This window comes from Myxine glutinosa, unplaced genomic scaffold (genome assembly GCF_964187855.1).
Source record: "Myxine glutinosa unplaced genomic scaffold, kmMyxGlut1.1 SCAFFOLD_428, whole genome shotgun sequence".
NCBI classification, from domain to species: Eukaryota; Metazoa; Chordata; class Myxini; order Myxiniformes; family Myxinidae; genus Myxine; species Myxine glutinosa.
The window spans coordinates 142501-163141 of record NW_027616527.1 but is presented as its reverse complement, the minus strand read 5'-3'; the positions used below and the strand labels follow the sequence as shown (position 1 = coordinate 163141).

General features: G+C 44.7%; 1 long non-coding RNA gene across 1 annotated transcript in view; it reads left to right on the top strand.

Moving 5' to 3' along the window:
- Positions 1-1805: 1805 nt before the first annotated feature.
- The window catches only part of LOC137430867 (uncharacterized), a 21837-nt gene continuing 3001 nt past the window's right edge, over positions 1806-20641 (top strand). The window contains exons 1-3 of the long non-coding RNA XR_013621508.1: positions 1806-1899; positions 15017-15084; positions 19615-19685. This is a non-coding gene — a long non-coding RNA (uncharacterized LOC137430867). The remainder of the gene's footprint in view (positions 1900-15016; positions 15085-19614; positions 19686-20641) is intronic.

Here is a 20641-nt window from a genome sequence, read left to right as displayed (position 1 = left end):
CCTTCTTTTCTATAGTTTGGTATTTTCCACAAGCCATGGAATGTCCCTTCTTTTCTATGGTTTGGTATTTTCCACAAGCTATGCAATGTGCCTTCTTTTCTGTAGTTTGGTATTTTCCACAAGCCATGGAATGTCCCTTCTTTTCTATAGTTTGGTATTTTCCACAAGCTATGGAATGTCCCTTCTTTTCTACAGTTTGGTATTTTCCACAAGTTATGGAATGTCCCTTATTTTCTATAGTTTGGTATTTTCCACAAGCTATGGAATGTCCCTTATTTTCTATAGTTTGGTATTTTCCACAAGCTATGGAATGTCCCTTATTTTCTATAGTTTGGTATTTTCCACAAGCTATGGAATGTCCCTTATTTTCTATAGTTTGGTATTTTCCACAAGACATGGAATGTCCCTTCTTTTCTATAGTTTGGTATTTACCACAAGCTATGGAATGTCCCTTATTTTCTATAGTTTGGTATTTTCCACAAGCTATGGAATGTCCCTTATTTTCTATAGTTTGGTATTTTCCACAAGCTATGGAATGTCCCTTATTTTCTATAGTTTGGTATTTTCCACAAGCCATGGAATGTCCCTTCTTTTCTATAGTTTGGTATTTTCCACAAGCTATGGAATGTCCCTTCTTTTCTACAGTTTGGTATTTTCCACAAGCTATGGAATGTCCTTTCTTTTCTATAGTTTGCCACATGGCACATACCATATAACGGTTTTGCACTCCAAACAAGTTTATTAACCATCGAGGACCAAGCAATACTTTTACCATGAATTGAATGGAATTCAACATCCACATCCCTTTTTAGAGGAATTAATGTGCCATACACTGTTACAGAGTATTGGTTCTGCCGAAGCAATTTCTTGATCTGGGGTCAAGCTGGGTGGTTTGCCAACCCTCTACCAGCAGTAGTTAGGGTAATAATTTGGAATCTTTATATTTCTCAATACACATTCAGGTGGGACTGCTGGCTTTACACAACCTCTCCCCCCCAACCATTCCGCCCCCCCCCCCCCCATCGTTTACATTCCGCAAGGGCAGCCTGCTATGAGCTGCAGAGCCCACCTGCTGGCACAACATCAGAATGGCAATTTTAGTTGGATTAATCTCCACAGAGGGCATACATTCCTGACCAGACATTTCGGAGGTGAACATAACTCCAACTAAGCAAAATATTCTTGTCCCTCGGTCTATCTACCTGGTTTTCCAAAGAGCTTTCACGTTCAAGTACAAATTTCGCTCGACTCAGTTTATCTTCTTGAGATCTGACAGCAAATTGGAAACATTCAACCCAACATAATAGGCCAATTCTATTTTAATTCTATAAAAATCTTGCCACATTTCTGTCCTTTTTTTTGTATACAAGATCGAGGCTCGTGTAAGAGCTAACATTAATCACATAAAAACAAACTGACACATAAAACATATGATAAAGGGAGCGGGAAACAAGATGGGGGGAGAGAGGGAAGCACACAAGTACAACATTTGAGAGCAGGGACATCGAGAGATCTGTGGGAGGGAGAGAGCTTGGGGGAGTAGGCATGTGAAAGGGGGGCGGAGGTGGGAGAGGTATAAAACACATGGACACATGCAGGCAGACGTCTGTCTTCCTCTCTAGACTTTCAACATCTTTTTTCACTTTCAACAACAAAAACTTTTTTGACATCCAACATTCTCACCTCCTCACATAAAACCCACTTTTGTCACAAGCCGACACTTGACAGACTATATTATGATTGCTGGCTGCTAAATCTTTATTTTCTTTCACTTTCGGTCTGTGTTTGTTTTTATGCAGAAGTCCAAAGGAATTTCACCTTATTTCAGGAACGAGATCCCTTCAATTTACTGCAATGCGTTTTGAAGGAACTTCATCAAGATTGCTTTCATGGAGACAAGTAAGGGCTTTGGGTGTGTGGGGGGAGGTGTGATGTAGTTGGTGTTTCAAAAAGGTTTGATTGCCTGTTTGGTCGGATTGAAGGGAGGGAGGAAATTTGACTTATGATGATGTTGGCTGCTTGACATGTTGGAGTGATCTTTTTTTTCTCTCTCTACAAGAGAGAGGCTCATTGAGGGAGCTAGGTTAAATTGACAGTGGGGTAGTGGGGAAGTGGGGCAACAATTGGCCTCTACGGACAAATAAATAGCAAACAGGAACGGAAGAGAGGGAGAAGGGATGAGGGTGAACCTTGATCTTTTCTACCCCCGCTAATTTCACCCAAATCCACTTTTTGAGGTGCCGACTTCTTTCCTGGAAGTCCTTGGTGTCCTTGCGTTTTAGACCTATCCTGCCCCCCCCCCCCCCCCCAGGCCCTCTCCCTCTCACACATCTCCCGATGTCCCTGCTCTCAAATGTTGTGTTTGTGTGCTCCCTCCCCTTCTCTCCCCATCTTGTCGACCGCTACCCTTTTTATATATTTTGTTTGCTTGTTTGTTTGATTTGTTTGTTTGATAAATGTTAGCTCTTTCACGAGCCTCGACTCTATACAAAAAAAAAACCAAAAAAAAAAACTGAAATCAGCAAATAAGAGGGTCAATGGGGCTAGGAAGGGTTAAAGGGAGTAATAAAGATCATGGAGCAGGATGGGGGATGGCATGAGGTGGTGTTGCAGTGCCTCCTTGAACCCTTTTTACTGCAGGCTATGCAGTCACGTGAAAAAGTAAGTACACCCCCATGCAAAATTTTGACTTTTTCAACATATTTCAACATACAGCTATTTGATCTTCATTTCAACAATATTGAGAGATAAAGGTGATATAATATAACAAATATCATTGAACATTTCCATTTTGTAGTCCATTGTATCATTTAAATAAACATAAATGCAAATTTCGCATGTGGAAAAAGTAAGTACACCCTTGGCTCCAATCGGTGGTATTTCCCCCTTTGGCAGAAACAACCTCAAGTAGGTGTTTCGTACCAGTCTCTGACATTGACTGGGAGATATTTTTGCCCACTCCTCCGTGCAGAATTCTTTCAGCTGTGCGATATTTGAGGGGTTTCTTGCATGCACAGCTCATTTCAAATCCCCCCACAACATATTGATGGGGTTTAGTTCCGGGCTTTGCCTTGGCCATTCCAGAACCCTCCATTTCTTTCTTTTCAGCCATTCCTTGGTGGTTTACTGGTATGTTTAGGGTCATTGTCATGTTGCAAGGTCTACCTTCGGTTGAGCTTCAACTTTCCGACAGATAGCCTCACATTATCCTCAAGCACCCTCTGGTCAATGAAGAATTCATAGTGGATTCTATAATGGTCAGCTGCCCAGGCTCTGATGCAGCAAAGCTGCCCCAAACCATAATATTTCCACCACCATGCTTTACAGTTGGGATCAGGTTCTTGTGGTCAAATGCTGCCTTTGGTTTTCGCCAAACATGTCTTCTGGTACTGTGGCCAAATAGCTCTACCTTTGATCATCTGTCCAGAGCACATTGTTCCAGAAGTGCTGGTCTTTGCCAAGGTGTTCATTGGCAAACTTTAGTCTTGCCTTGATGTTCTTTCTGGAGAGAAAAGGTTTCCTTCTGGCACACCTCCCATGTAGATCTAATTTGTGCAGCCTCTTTCTATTGGTAGACTCATGCACTTTGACATCAACAGTGGCAAGAGCTACCTGTAGGTCCTGTGATGACATTCTGGGGTTCTTCGAGACTTCTTTCAGCATCTTGCGGTCTGCTCTCAGGCTGAACTTGCTGAGGCGGCCTGGCCTGAACAAGTTGGTAGTTGTTTGGAATCTTCTCCACTTGTAGATTATCTTCCGGACAGTCGAATGATTGATTTCAAATTGTTTGGAGATCTTTTAAAATCCCTTCCCAGACTCGTAGGCATCTATAACCTTCTTTCTGAAGGCCTCAGACAGCTCTTTTGATCTCGGCATGGTGACACTGCACACTTCAACAACAAAGAGCAAACCAAACTAAATGTCTGAGATTTAAATAAGACAGGTTCCTCCAAGATCCTCTCCAACGATGTTCTCATCATTTGCACCTGAGCTGGTGCACCTGATTCTAATTTTAGGTATTTGAAGTAGTGATAAATGTCGGGGTGTACTTACTTTTTCCACATGCGAAATTTGCATTTATGTTTATTTAAATTATACAATGGACTACAAAATGGAAATGTTCAATGATATTTGTTATATTATATCACCTTTATCTATCAATATTGTTGAAATGAAGATCAAATAGCTGTATGTTGAAATATGTTGAAAAAGTCAAAACTTTACATGGGGTGTACTCACTTTTTCACATGACTGAATATATATATATTGTTAGACGCGGTTGTGGATGTTAGTTTACCGAGCGGTTTGGTATGACCGCGTCTGCACAGTTTACCCGATTATACTCGAACGTTGGCCGAGTCGCGCTATGCTAAATCAATTAAGGAAAGGACACAACGGCTGGGTTAGATGACACGACACCAGCGGTACAGTTCTCAAGACCTCCGGAGGAGGTTATAATATGGGATATGCGGAACGTTTAGATTACAAGGACAAGAGGGACAGCATAGGAAGGTGGGCACTTAATCACGGTCTTATAGTAGCCCCGACAGACCACAGATAAACAGGACAAAACTGACTCACACAGGGATTGATGGCAAGGAAGGGCAGGTAGTCGAGGCTCAAGGTGCACCTTCGCTCAGGGGCAGAATCGACCCGGTCCGGTCCAGAGATGCGGGAGGTCTCTCAGCGATCGGAGGTGGCGACTTCTCTTTTCAAGCTGGGGGCGCATCTCACGTCACGTCCGGTAAGTGGCTGCGTATATCCAGCGGGGAGTGACACGCCCTCGGCTCGTTAGCTCCGCCCCAGATGGAATCGGCCCGTTGCTTCTTATTGGGTGCGGGGGGTTACCGGGCTCCGCCCTTGACGAGGGGCCGACAGTCAGCCCCTTCGTGGTAACCCCGTCGGCGCACATGGGCAATGGCGGCTAACCAAGCCGGAGTGAGGACGCACACTCCCCGCGCGCTGTTGTTGTAGTTGTTGTTGTTGTTGTTTCATGAGGAAGATGGGAGGAGGTATCGGGAGGTCCTAAACTCACTACTGGTGCCATACAATCACATTCTGGTGCAACGAAGAGTCAGAATTAATGGAAACGAGTCCTTAACTGACATAGACTAAGAATAACTAGCAAGATGTCCTATAGTTGTCTACGTGAGATGCGGTGAACCTGGGCACGACATTTAATGGGGGAAAAAGGGGAAGGTCGGTTCTACAGAGTGTTGTTTACAGACAATGGGACTAGGGAATGGGGGATTGGGGATAGTTGGGGAGTATTGCGGAAATAGGGGAATATTTACAAGCGGATATGGAGGCCAAATCCCATATCCGCAACATTGCACCCTTCTCTACCCTCGGGGCGGCCCGACCTGATAAATTTTTACCTACTTTAGTGTGGCACTCAGATGTAGTTCCCTCTACTATTAACTCTACCCTGAGTGCGACAGTTTTACAGATGTTCACAAATGAGTAAATATGTCCCCCTGCGACGTTGCACCCTTCTCCTCACAGAAACACACCCACAGGATAACCGAATCGCGGAAAGAATCCTCAAACTAAACACACAGCCGGTAGGGAGCATCATTTACATAAGACTACACTGATATTTACACTACGATCCAGGACCTGTTTTTGGAGGAACACATGCAGATGTTATGCATAGAGAGAGCACGCATGCCAGCATCGATACACCAACCCACGAGTGCTCTGTGGCCTTACGGCCTTTAATAATGTGCAGAGCACCCCTTCCAAGCACCAAAAGCACCACCCCATAACACAGTCAGCACCATCCGGTGCACCAATAAAGTGTTCGATAGTCAACGGTGGTGTCGCAGCCGGCCGATGTTCTGCCGCTGGTCTTGCCTTCATGTGGTGCACTTGGCCTTCTTGCTTCTTTAAAAAATAAAGAAAGGCGCCAACCGCGTCCATTTCTGTATTGTGGTGTCAGGGGGCCAACTAAAAGTGGTTCACCTGTATGGCATAGGTGCCACGTTGACCAATAGGTCCATCCACGGGTGGTGCTTGCCCGCAAGAGAACTGCGGTCCATGGTGGGCGGCCACAAAAATTGCGGTCCATATGGTGTATCGATCCCGGCAGCAAGCAGCGAAAGTGCAGGCCCACAACTGCGGAGCCAGCACCTCTCTCTCCTCTCTCTCTGCCCCAAAGCCAGATCCTCGGAGGTGGGAGACAAAAGAAGAAGACAAGTGAGTAAGGTGGTAAGGGCGCAAAAGTGCACGCAATATAAGATGATGCACACTGGGGGCACATGGGAACCAGGTGAGACAGGTACGTTCCTACCGTACGCCCCCCCCCCCCCAAAAGGTAACCTACATGGCCCCTGCCTTACCCCTTACTGTATCTACAAAACACAACACTACCCATAAACATCTACTTTACAAATCAACAAACGTCCCTACTGTCTTCCCCGTTCCTCCCATAAACCAAATTCGTCTTCTCTCCCTCCTAACCAATCAAATTTGCCATTTCCAACTCTCATCAAAATTTGCCATCACCAATTCATCATCAGTCCCTCCTAGGGAGGGAGAGATGGAATCACCCCAATGTCTCATCCACGTCGTGATGCGTCTCACCAATCCACACAGCAATTCTCATTTCCTGCACACAGAACAAAGAAAACACAGGTGTGGAGTCATCATCATCACCACAGGCAAGTGGCTGCGTATGGTGCGACAGGTTCATCAATCCTAACTATTTCCTAAATGACTTTAACAACTTTACATTACCCGGGGTCTTTCCCTGCCAATCCATTGGCCAACTTACACTATGGGTTCTAAAAACCAATTCCCATTGACCAACTGTGGTGCTTTTCAATTTGGGGTCTCACCACTCCCCCGATTCATCTCCCGGTGCCCTCGCACAATTTCTGGGCTGCGACGTGTAGCTCTCCCCGCAGGTCTACCCACCTGCACACCTCCACCACTGCAGTTGCCTCCGAGCTTACCTGCTCCTTACCCTAACCTAACTACCTGGGGAAGGCCCTCTGGCGCTCTCCCCACTCAGTGCCCTCTCTGGCACTGGGCTACCCGGGTCCGTCCTCCGGATCCTCGGGCCCCACTGACACTAACGGCTCCCAGAGCCCACCTGCGGCCTCACCTGGCCGACATCCTCACAGTGGTGGAGTGCCCAACCAACTACACACACTAACAGGCTACACGCCCAGCCATTTCCACAACACTAATGCACCCATCCGCAATACCATTCTGCAACCGCACCACAAATGCCAATATCCAACCACAATTTACCTATACCCTCTACCTAATACTTACACTACCCGCCCCGGGTATCCGTGATGGGGGTCCACTCTTCCCCCATTCACACCTTCGCACCATGCACACCACTCCGTACCACTTACTCCAACTCTCTCCACACCACCTTTACTTGCACACCTGTGCTCTCACACTTGGTGCCGCCTGCACCCTTCTCTCCCCAAGCGCATTCGCGCTGATCCACAACACTCACTACTCACACACTGCTCCACACACCTGTCCAGTTGCACACCTGTGCAATCACACCTGTTCAATTCTCACACAGCATCATCTCATCTAACTACTCCCCTCTGAAACTTGCGCTTCCCAGTCGTCCCTTTAAACTATTGCGCTCCCACGTCATTATCATCCACACTAATCTACCTGCGTCCCCACTACAGGTATCAGTCACTAACTAAACTTAACGTTACCTAATGTCATCTTCGCTAGATCCCTACCAATATCCTAACCCACCCGGGCTAGTTTTCACTGCCATACACCCCATAAGCTATTGCGCATTTGCCCCCACATGGGAAGGGTGGCAGGGATGCCACCCTTACCCACCGGGCCCATCGCTCACTACCAATTTTGCACATCAAATTTCAACAAATCAAAAATTTGCCAATCACTGCCCATCATCTGCCAATCATTACTGCCAATCCTTTGCCAATCATCAAATTTTGTTTTTCTCTAATTTTGGGGCCAAAACACTATCCTCATCACACAGTCTACTCACTAATGCCTCTCGGTGCGCCAATTAACTTCTAAAGCTCGGCTTCGTACAGCCAAGCCACGAATGCGGGTTGTTCTGTGCCAGTGGCTGGATGCGTCCGGCATTCGGTGCAGGGAAGGAGGTTTACCCGGGCCGAGATCCCACGCACCACCTCGGCGTGGAGCCATCCAATGTCCCGATCTCGACCTGCCGGAATGCCTCAACAAAAAGTGGTCGCCATGACGACCCTTCCTATCCAGCCGCCCGCTCCGCCTAGTGGAGCACGGACGCGGCCGTTCAAAGCGAGGCCCAGCACGCACCGAGGGCCCGATTCGGCTAAAAGTTGCTCTAACCGCTAACCCGTTTAACGTCGATGCTTCACCTGCATGCTTACACCCCGCAGCCCGTTCCTTGCTCACACATCCAGCCGTTCCCATGCTCCTCGTACCTTTCCTTACACACCCAGGTACCCTCATTCCACTCACAGCCTTGGTCACACACCTGACCACCGAACACTTTGGCACACATTCGTTGGTCACACACCTCACCAACACACCTCTTCGCGCCCCCTCCTCGGTCACCTCCTCTGTGACAATCACAGGTGTGCTCTCATTCGCACACCCAACAACGTGCCTCACTACCAATTCCAGCGTGCATTCCCACTCACGCTCTACCATTCCAGGTGTGCATCCTTCCATTCCAGGTGTACATCCTCGCTCACCTGTCACAACCAACTCACGCTCCTTGTCACTCTCACTACTCTCACCACCACTCTTGACAACGCACTCACCCTTACTCTTGACAGCGCACTCTTTCCCCATGCACCTGTCCGTTACACACCTTTCTCGCGCACACTCTCCCGTTACACCCTCTGTAACACTCACCACCGGCGTGCATTCTTCCTTGCCTTTGACAGCGCACTCTTTCCCCATGCACCTGTCCGTCACACACCTTTCTCGCGCACACTCTTGCGCACACTCTCCCGTCACACCCTCTGTAACACTTACCACACCGCGCTTCCATGTGCTCCCTCGCACCCGCGCTACGACCGACTCACTCTCGCCAGCACCCTCACTCCTTGGCACGCACTTTTTCCTCACACACCCCAGAGTCGGACTTTCTCGCACACCTCCTTTTTCGCTCACCAGACCTGTCGCACACTTCACCAACGGCCTCTCACGAACACCCGGGTCCATCTCGACCCCCAAGCTTCTTAAATCCCCTGGCGCATCATACGCACGACCATATTGGTCACCACTTACACCGGGTCCTCTTCCTCTTCGCTTCTCCTCCATCACCTGCGAATCCCTCATCCGGTTAATGAGCACATCATCACGATCCGAACACAGACTTCAGACCAATTCTTTTATCTCCTCTTTTATCTCTTTCTTATCCCCTCTCCGTCGCTTCTTAATTTCGCTCACCCCTTCTTCCACTTCTTCTAATTTCTGCTTCACCTCCTTTATTCCCCGGTACGTCTCCTCAAGCTCGTCCTCTAAGGCTACCTTGACCGTTTGCATGTGCGTCCTCACCTGCCGGTCCTTCGTCTCCATTACCTCTATCACCTCGTCCAACCTCGTTGTCAGTCCCTCACGTACCATCTGACATTCCCTCTTCGTCGCTACCAAGTCATTTTTTAGGTCATTTTGTGTCGCTTTTAACCCTCCTATTACCGCAGTGTTCCTTTGAACCTGCTCCATTAGTCCTTTTTGTCCCTCCGTCAGCTGCTCCACCTCCTGCGTCAGGTCCTCTATGCCCCCTTGTAACTTTACAGTCCCCTTTCTCACCTCCTTCTCCATGTGCTCCTTACAGTGCCTCACCTCCTCGCGCACTCCTCCGACCTCCTCACTCACACCTCTTCTGATCTCCTCTCCCATCACTTGCATCTCCTGCCCAGATGCCACCCTTATCTGCTCCATTTCCTCCCTGTGAGCATCCAGTTTGGTTTCTACCCCCATTCTGACCCCCTCTATCCGCTGCTCCATTTGTTTAACTTCCCTTTCCGCTTGGTCCCTCATGTCCCTCAATTTGCCTTCCATACTGTTTTCTAACCCCTCTAACCCCTTTTGCATCCCTTCCATTTGATTCTCTTGAGCGGCCATTCTGTTTTCTACCCCCATTAACCCATTTCTCACCTCTTTTATCCCGTTGTCTAACCCCTCAAAATTATTGTCTAACTTCCCAAATTTCTTGTCTAACTCCTCAAAATTATTGTCTAACTTCCCAAATTTCTTGTCTAACCCCTCACCGGTACCCCTCGCTTCGTCCCTCATTACCCCCAATTGCTCACTCTGAGCCCTCGCTTCGTCCCTCATTACCCCCATTTGGCCCTCCAATCGCTCACCCAATCGCTCACTATCAGCCCTCATTTGCTCACTATTCTGGGCCATAAGGGCCTTTATTTGTATGAAAAAAAGGTCTAAATCTACCAGCGGCGCTACTACGGTCGCGGGCGTGGGCGCCGTGGCCATGTGCGAGGCGCCATTTCGCGCGCCCGTAACCTCCTGCGTGACGACGCTATTTTGCGAATCTGCTACCCTCACTGCTTCGCTCTCCTCTTGTCCCTCAATTTGGTCCTGGATCGACCCTGCCTCACTCTCTTCTACCGGAACCCAGCCGTCTTGGTCTGCCATAGCGCGACTTTCAAAATTCGGGTTTTTATTTTTTTTTGTAAAACACAATTAAATTTCGCTGTTATAATTTCGAGCGCGTGAAACGCGCTCCGGATCGAATCCCACTTCCCGACACCAAATGTTACAGACGCGGTTGTGGATGTTAGTTTACCGAGCGGTTTGGTATGACCGCGTCTGCACAGTTTACCCGATTATACTCGAACGTTGGCCGAGTCGCGCTATGCTAAATCAATTAAGGAAAGGACACAACGGCTGGGTTAGATGACACGACACCAGGGGTACAGTTCTCAAGACCTCCGGAGGAGGTTATAATATGGGATATGCGGAACGTTTAGATTACAAGGACAAGAGGGACAGCATAGGAAGGTGGGCACTTAATCACGGTCTTATAGTAGCCCCGACAGACCACAGATAAACAGGACAAAATTGACTCACACAGGGATTGATGGCAAGGAAGGGCAGGTAGTCGAGGCTCAAGGTGCACCTTGGCTCAGGGGCAGAATCGACCCGGTCTGGTCCAGAGATGCGGGAGGTCTCTCAGCGCTCGGAGGTGGCGACTTCTCTTTTCAAGCTGGGGGCGCATCTCACGTCACGTCCGGTAAGTGGCTGCGTATATCCAGCGGGGAATGACACGCCCTCGGCTCGTTAGCTCCGCCCCAGATGGAATCGGCCCGTTGCTTATTGGGTGCGGGGGGTTACCGGGCTCCGCCCTTGACGAGGGGCCGACAGTCAGCCCCTTCGTGGTAACCCCGTCGGCGCACATGGGCAATGGCGGCTAACCAAGCCGGAGTGAGGACGCACACTCCCCGTGCGCTGTTGTTGTAGTTGTTGTTGTTGTTGTTGTTTCATGAGGAAGATGGGAGGAGGTATGGGGAGGTCCTAAACTCACTACTGGTGCCATACAATCACATTCTGGTGCAACGAAGAGTCAGAATTAATGGAAACGAGTCCTTAACTGACATAGACTAAGAATAACTAGCAAGATGTCCTATAGTTGTCTACGTGAGATGCGGTGAACCTGGGCACGACATTTAATGGGGGAAAAAGGGGGAGGTCGGTTCTACAGAGTGTTGTTTACAGACAATGGGACTAGGGAATGGGGGATTGGGGATAGTTGGGGAGTATTGGGGAAATAGGGGAATATTTACAAGCGGATATGGAGGCCAAATCCCATATCCGCAACAATATATATATATATATATATATATATATATATATATATATATATATATATATATATATATATATGCAGACTTGGCATTTAATATGGAATATTTTTTTGTGGGGGTGAACTTACTTTTCAAGATGTCTTCGAACCAAAAGTTAATTGGAATTATGTTGAAATTATTCGAGATTTTGTTAATGTGACCTTTAAAAGAAACAAAAACCACATTTGACATTTCGAAACAAATAAATTAATCCTTGAAAGTGATGCAAACTGATATCGAACTCAATTCATGGACAAAAAAAAAAAAAATGAATGAATGATCGTTTTAAGGCCATTTTCCCCGCTAGAGCGGGGGTTAGCCTTGTGGGCCCCATGATAATCATGGTTCCCTGTTTCATGGACAGTACTGTGTTAAACTTCTGTACGTTTTCCAGAAGTATCTCTTTATTTTGCACATTAGCCAAATTTTTTTTATAACAAAAACCAAAGTTAAATTACGACTGGGATTACGGACAGTAAAATTACAGTTCAGTACTTCGTGTAACCCCCACGAGCATTCAGTAGAGCACGTACATGTTGAGGCATGCTGTTCACGAGATTTGCCAAGGTTTGGACAGGAATCGCTTGCCATGCAGTGACAATAGCCTGCTGCAATTCACACACAGAGGTCGGCTGCTGGTCCAAGTGGTCGCTTTGACGCGTTAATTCTGCCCACAAGTTCTCTATCGGATTCATATCCGGGGACATTGGAGGCCACTCCATATGCTCTACACCACGGTCAGAAAGAAAGTGTTGGATCATGCGAGCACGATGAGGCCGTGCATTGTCATCTTGGAAGACAAAGTTTCCTCGAAAGGCTGCACAAACAAATGGAAGCAATGTTTCTCCCAGAATGGCCCTGTGCTTGAACTGGTTCAGGTTTCCATTCAGAACAACCAGGTCAGTTTTGCCCCCTGCATGAAAAGCAGCCCAAACGGTCACCCCACCACCTCCAGCTTGGACTCTTGGCACTATACAATCTTTGTTGTAGGCTTCATGCACTTGCCTGCACACTCGGACGTGACCATCTTGACGATAGACCAGAAATCTAGACTCGTCACTGAAGATCACGTGATTCCAGTGTCCTGGCTGCCATTGACGGTGCTCTCTGGCCCACTGCAATCGGCGCTAGCGGTGTTGTCTGGTCAGGCGTGGCTTTCTCAGGGGACGCCTGGCACGATAGCCTGCTTGAACCAGTCATTGGTTGACTAGCCTTCTGGATACAGGCACATTTGTCAGTTGCTGCCACTCAGCCCTAAGCCGATTAGCTGACTTGGTGCGGCCATTGCGGACCAACCGGTGCAGCTGGCGATCGTCCCTCCTTGTGGTTCTGCGGGGATGTCCTGGCCTCGGTATTGGAGTAGGGACACCCATCTGAGCATTTCGTTTCAGGATCTTTGACACCTGACCTTGAGTGATGCCATACTGCCGAGCAATAGCACGCTGTTTCATGCCGTAATTTCGTAAAGCCACCACTCCATGACAAACAGCATTGGCGAGTTGACGGACCATCTCCAGAGGAAGCGGCAATAACTTTTGGAGACGTGCAGCAGTTGTTTTCCACGAATACAGAACGCAACAACCCTTGTATACCCGACTGTGAAGCCAATCATCAAATGCACCTGTCCGTACATTTTGCCACGCCACCTGTGATGTAATCCTGTTGTTGACTTCTTGCTGCGACAGACAATCAGTGACATGGTTCTTTTAACAAATAAACCACCAAAGTGTAAAAGAAACTCACTAGATTGATATACTGAGTTTAGAAAGTAAACCCGGTAAGAAAAAAAAAAATTCCATATTAAATGCCATGTATGTATGTATGTATATATATATAGTATATATATATATATATATATATACATATATATATATGTATATATTATATATATATTATATATATATATTTGTATGTATATATATCTATATATATATATATATATATACAGTATATATATATATATATATATATATATATATATATATATATATACACATACAAATATATATATATAATATATATATAATATATACATATATATATATATATATATATTTATAATATTGCAAGTTGGTGGGTCAGGTTCTACACGTGCCATGAGCAATGTCAAAATACTGTGGGGAAACACCGAGGCTGTGGCTATCTTAGGTGCAGAAGGGGAGTGAGATCTGAGGGTCCGAGCTTCATTCGGGATGTGGGAGCCAGAGTCAACAAGTAAAAGCTGTGCATGGGGTCCGTCCATTACCCCATCTATTTATTTGTTTATCACCTCATCTTCGTCGCCGATCATTCATCCCATCATTCTTTGCCAATCATCAATCTGTCCATTCCAGATTGGATGCATGATGCTGGAATATGGATTGTAGTATGTTAAGTCATTGTAGATAAGGATCCGAGGGCGGGATTGCGGGAATGTTTGCGTCGGAGATAAGGGGAATTTATGAATGCTGTAATTATTGTCCATACAGTATGTGCCATTTCATTGTCCCATCTGCCTGTAAATACCTGCTTGGCCTGCTGTTGTAAATACTTACCTTTTTTGTTATGGGCAATAAATGCCATTTCTTTAAGAAACCCTGTCTTGACTTATTCTGTCCATTTTGTTGGAAACATAAGACTGCTGAGGTGTTTAGCCAGCTTTTATTTGTTATCTAAGTTTGATCTCAGGTGCAGTGTTGGTTTTGCACGACTGACTGACTAGGTACTGTCAGTAACTGCTATGTCAGTCCCTATTTGCCTCACTTAACTCACCAGCACGGCAAACCGATGTTGGGGGGGAGGATCCGGTCAGAGTTGATCGTGGCATGCGGTGTCCGGGACCTCATAGACACGCCGTCTGTTGGTAACCTGATGTAGGTTACAGATTTTATGCTGCAGTTTGATTTCATGAAACATATTTGCTGAAAAAAAGACAAATTTAATAGAAATTAATGCCAGACAGAAAATGTTACCAATTTTGATAATCTGCTGTACCACATCTATAATTTTGAATATTTGGTCTAATGCCAGTAAGTACTAAATGCAGTAAACATGGTAAGCTGCCTTTTGCTTTTACTTCCATGCTGCATGAGCTTATTTTAGATTTAAAAGTTTGTGTATAAACATCTATTTTCCCCGATAGCTAATGTCTTGATGCAGTTATCTCTTCACAACTATTCAATGCTTCATACTGATTTGATGTTATTTTGTCACATATCCTTCAGGCATCATGAACACAGTGTGAAATCAACGCTGATAAGCCAGACATTTGGTGGAAACCTGAACTCACAATGTAAGTTTATTGGGGATTTCCATCGTTTGTGTTTTTCTTTTCCACTAATGGTCTCACTGCCAATGAGGTTAAGTGATCCCCACACAGTCTTATTGTCATTGTCACTAGATGCTCACCAGCATGGCTCTCTGCCTGGGTTGGACACCAAGACTAGTATTGAGACCATAAAGATGATGGCTATTAAGTTGCTGACTGGATAAAGGCTGTTTGGAAAGCAATTCCATTTACATTCTTGGAAGTGTTCGAGGTGCTGTGATATTGAAGATCCTTCCGAGATATTTTGCTCCAAAAAGAGCTCATCAGCCTTCAGTCTAGTTTTAATTTTCCAAGGGAATTTCCAGTTCACTTCTGGCATCCAGTTGCTCGCTTTGTCAGCCTTTTCTCTTGCCTCTGATTGACCTCTTTCCAAAATTTCCCAACACAGCTGCTGAACAGTTTATTACAATCACTTCTGTGTGTCTGCCCGGACCGCAACTTTTTTTTTTACGATTTGAGCTTTTGTCATGAAATTTTCAACAAAACTTTATGATGAGAATATGGAGAAGACAAATTAATAATTTTGTCAAAAGGTCTAAAGATCAAAAGTAAGCATCACCTAAAATCATAAATTTTCCTGCCTTCTCGCATTCCTGCTTTCTTATTTCTACATCGATTTCTTATTCTCCAAAAATGAATAAATGTGGGGGTGTACTTACTTTTTCCACATGCGAAATTTGCATTTATGTTTATTTAAATTATACAATGGCCTACAAAATGTAAATGTTTCATGATATTTGTTATATTATATCACCTTTATCTATCAATATTGTTGAAATGAAGATCAAATAGCTGAATGTTGAAATATGTTGAAAAAGTCAAAACTTTACATGGGGTGTACTTTCTTTTTGACATGACTATATATATATATATATGTATATTTATAATATTGCAAGTTGGTGGGTCAGGTCGATTGATCAATTTCGAATACCCTGCCCCTTAAATATTTACCCATATTGAGTTGTTCAAAACAGTATCGATTCTTAAAACAGGAGCAATACCCCTGACACTCACCTGGTAGAATAAACAGTATATGGCACTGACTAAAGGTATTTTAAACCAATTTCAATGCTTGCTCGAAGACAGGGCGGCATGTAGAATCATACTAACATAATCATGACACTTTAAACAATCAAATAAAAAAATATCTATTTTGGGGGGCAACCATACTCCTCCCCTCCCACCCTGTTATTCCTCCTCAGACCCCAATTTTTCCAATACCTTCAACAAACATTGGTATGTCACGGATGATGAAGGTTGTGGTGAAGTTTCATCAAAATTGTGTGTGTAGGTTCTGAGCAAAATGCAAATACCTATTTTGGGGGGCAAGCCCCCCATAGACCACCTTAGACCCCTGATTTTTTAAATGCCAGGAACAAACTTTGGGAGAACATGGGTGATTAAGGCTGTGGTGAAGTTTCATCAGAATTGCATATGTAGTTTCTGAGAATAAAGCAAATACCTACCTGGATCAATAAATACCTGGATCCACTTTGACCCCCGGTATACTGTCTTAGACCCTGATGCCGTGAACAAACTTTAGTCACAACACAACAAATATAATTTGTGCCAAATTTGGTCGCAATCCCATCAGCGATTTGAGATTAAGTTTCAAGTGTTTACAGATGGACTGACGGACTGACGGATGGACGGACTGACGGATGGATGGACTGACGGATGGACAGACTGACGGATGGACGGACTGACAGATGGACGGACTGACGGATGGACGGACTGACTGACTGACGGATGGACGGACTGACGGACTGACGGACGGACGGACTGACGGACGGACTGACGAACGGATGGACTGACGGACGGACTGACAGACTGACTGACGGACTGACTGACGACGCACCATCGTATAAGCTCCCCTGAACTTCGTTCCAGGTGAGCTAAACACGTTTTAGAACATTGTGAGACTATTTCACGAGGCAATTCATTCCACATGTTTACCACACAATTTGAAAATATATACTTGCATATGTCAACATTAAAATGTTTAACAAATAAATTCATGGTATGACCACAAGTTTACCGGAAAAGTGAAGAATTGTGAAAAAATTCCAATCGGAAAAACTATTTTATATTTTACATACCATCAGCAAATCTCACAATTGTCGTTCTTCTGAAGACTATATTTAAAGTAAAATGATACGATTTAATATTTGTATGGAACATTTTGAACACCAGGTAAGCAACGAGGGAACAGTCGTTGAAACCGTTGAAAACGTTGAAATCAGTTAAATATGTCTTTTAAACAATGTTTTCCAAACCAAACAATGTGTACATGTGCAACAAAATATTTTTTTCTGTTTTACCGGCCACCGCAAGCTTTTGTTTTTATTTATTTATTTATTTTTAATGGTCTAATGCTCATAATGGAGCTCATTTTATACATGATTTAACGCTGATTTTCTCTTGTTTACAAATATATGAAGAGCAACTTCCTGAGCAATTAGCAGCTCGTTATATTACACCTTATCTTCAGTCTGTCACCGCTGATTGGTCAGGAAGTGTGAGGGAGGTTTTTTGTCCACCGTCGCACCGCGGAGCGAAAGGGGGACTATGGTTTTCCCCTCTGTCCGTGTGTCCGTGCGTGCGTCCGTTCGTGCGTGTGGGCGTGCGTGCGTGCGTGCGTGTGGGCGTGCGTGCGTACGTGTGCAAGAAAAGGAATGAATTCTAATTTGGTTTGTGGGCGCAACGCAAGTAAAAATCCAAGATGGCTGCCGCCATGTATGTCTGACGCCATGTATGTCTGAACCTTGTGAGCGGAATATCTTGAAAAATATGCGAAGTACCAACTTCTAATCAGGTGTGTGGGTGTATCTAGGCATAAGGAAGAACGCTATTGAAAATTGGATCGCCACGTCAAAATCCAAGATGGCCGCCACCATATATATTTGTGAACATTGTGAGCGAAATATCTTGAAAAATAAACGAACTACTAACTTCTAATCTGGTGTGTGGGTGTACCTACGCATAAGGGAGAACGCTGTTGAAAATTGGGTCGCCACGTCAAAATCCAAGATGGCCACCTTGCGTCTTACACTTTGTCAACTCACATCACTTCACCGACGGGGGACCGAGGCGTAACGCTTGCTTTGGATAATTATTGTGTATCAGAAAGCCGGACAACTGGGTTGACTATGTGCTCGATTGACTAGGTTTGGGTTGACTGACACCACAAAATAGAATATTGGCGAAAAACTCAGAAAACAAGAAAGTAAGATAGTCTGTGATTCAAAATATCATTTGTTTGTAATTACCAGGCGAGAACTAGAATGGCACTCAGTAGAGAGCACACCTTCGCCAGGTGAACAGTTTACGTTTTGTATCCCAGAGTAGAGCAGAAAATCACAATACAGAATCACATTTAATCAAAATCATCCGTCCACAACTTTTTGAGATATCCTGCTGTATGCATATCATTTTTGGACCTATCACTCAATGGTGAAGTATCACTTAAAAACTTCTACCAGCCGGATCCGGATCTTCACCAAAATTGAATCGATTCTTCCTTGTCACACACAAAACCTGTGCACCAAGTTTCATCCAAATCCGTCCATAACCTTTTGAGATATCCTGCTATATGTTGGTTTTAGCCCCATCACTCAATGGTGAAGAATCACATAAAAATTAAATAATTGTCATATCCAAATGCGTATTCAGATTTTCACAAAAATCGAACTGAATAGTCCTTGTCGTACACCCAACCTGTGCACCAAGTTTCGTCCAAATCCGTCCACAACTTTTTGAGATATCCTGCTATGTATCGTTTTTGGCCCCATCTCCCAATGGTGAAGAATCCCTTTTAAAATTCTAGTAGCCGGATTCGAATCCGCATCTCCACCAAAATCGAATCATTTCGTCGATGTCACATACACGACATCTCTGCCAAATTTGGTTCGAATCCATCCACAACTTTTTGAGATATCTTGTTCACAAACAGACAGACAGACAATAAGAAAGTATGACAGACAGACATGGATGAAAACATAACCTCCATCTACCTTTGGTGGCGGAGGTAAAAACATTTTTACAGGTAGAAAAATGAAATAAAACAAATTTCAACTTTTCAGTGATTTTTGGTTTCAACTTCAGATTTCAACTTTGAGTTTGTCTTCTCCAAAGACTTTCAATAGTCATTTTCAAGACTGGAATTCCTGCCAGAGTTGTTTGTAACTTTGGCAAACCATCAACTTTCATTGCTTGTAACTCGCACATTGCCAAAGCTAAATATCAGACGGAATGAAGTCCTGTGATTGAGTGTAAATATCTGGAAACGAGCATATAAAATAAATCCTTATTGTGCGAAATGGCAGTGAAGAGTCTGTATTTATATGACCGAGCCATCATGTGACGTGCATTATAAAATGGTTGTGTACTTTACATATATGTTATTGTCCAACTGTTTCAGTAAAATGCGTGCATTGTTCTTTGCTTGAGTTACGTTTCAACCTTGGAATCTTTTTTTTCTTGCCAATTTTACAGTGAAATGCAAGTTTTGTTCAAAGGTGTCGCATCTCCATGAATATGTCGAACATATCGTGTTGGACATAAAGGTATGTAAAAACTTCATTAAAAATCAGATCTGCAACCCCAAAGACCGTTTAAAAAAATTACTTTACATGTATCAACATGTACTGTATTTTTTTTTACATACATATCTATCTTCTATCTTCTATCAAAATATGTGAAAGAAAAGTTTTTGTTTGTTTGTTTGTTTGTCTGCGCAAGCTAATCTCCTGAACGGTGAAATATAGGAGGAAACCTCCAATACAAAAAATGTCGGGACGGGCCCCGGGAAGGTTATCGGCTCGGTGGCGAGGCCGGTCGAGGCCGCTTCGGCCGGGCTGGGCCCATTTCACAATTAAAAGCTGAGCTAAATTATATAGTAGTCAATCTTCCACGGCCGCGAGTAAAAGCTGAATTATAGTAGTAAATGCATTCAAAAAGAACCCGGGGAACGCCGGGTGATTTTGGCTGGTCTTATTAAATCTCCTCTGACTTCACATGACAGACCTGTGACGAGGAGCTATCTTTTGAACTCACATGTTCAAATACGCCAGAAATTCTGACCCCAACTCACTCTCTGAAATACACATTGGAATTTCGTTTTAACGATTTAACAAGGACAATAAGACATAAAATGTCATGGCCCCCATGGTTTTAGTAATTTTGCTTTACAGAGCTAAACGGCCGCCAGTCGGCCATTTTTGGTGGGATTCCAAAACAAAACATTTTGCATATGTAAGCCCTCATTCCTTATCTGTGCGGCAAGTTTGAATAAGATCAATAAATGCATGTCCGAGAAATGGTTGAGGACGTGTTTAACATTGGGGTTTTTTTGCATCTAAAATGACCGCCAGTCGGCCATCTTTGATCGCATCGCGAAACAAAATGATGTGCATATGTATACAATCATGTGTTGTCTTTGTGTCAAGTATGAACAAAATTCGTCCATACATCTCCGAGATATGGTTGAGGAAGTGTTCCACATCAGGTTTTTTGCATCTAA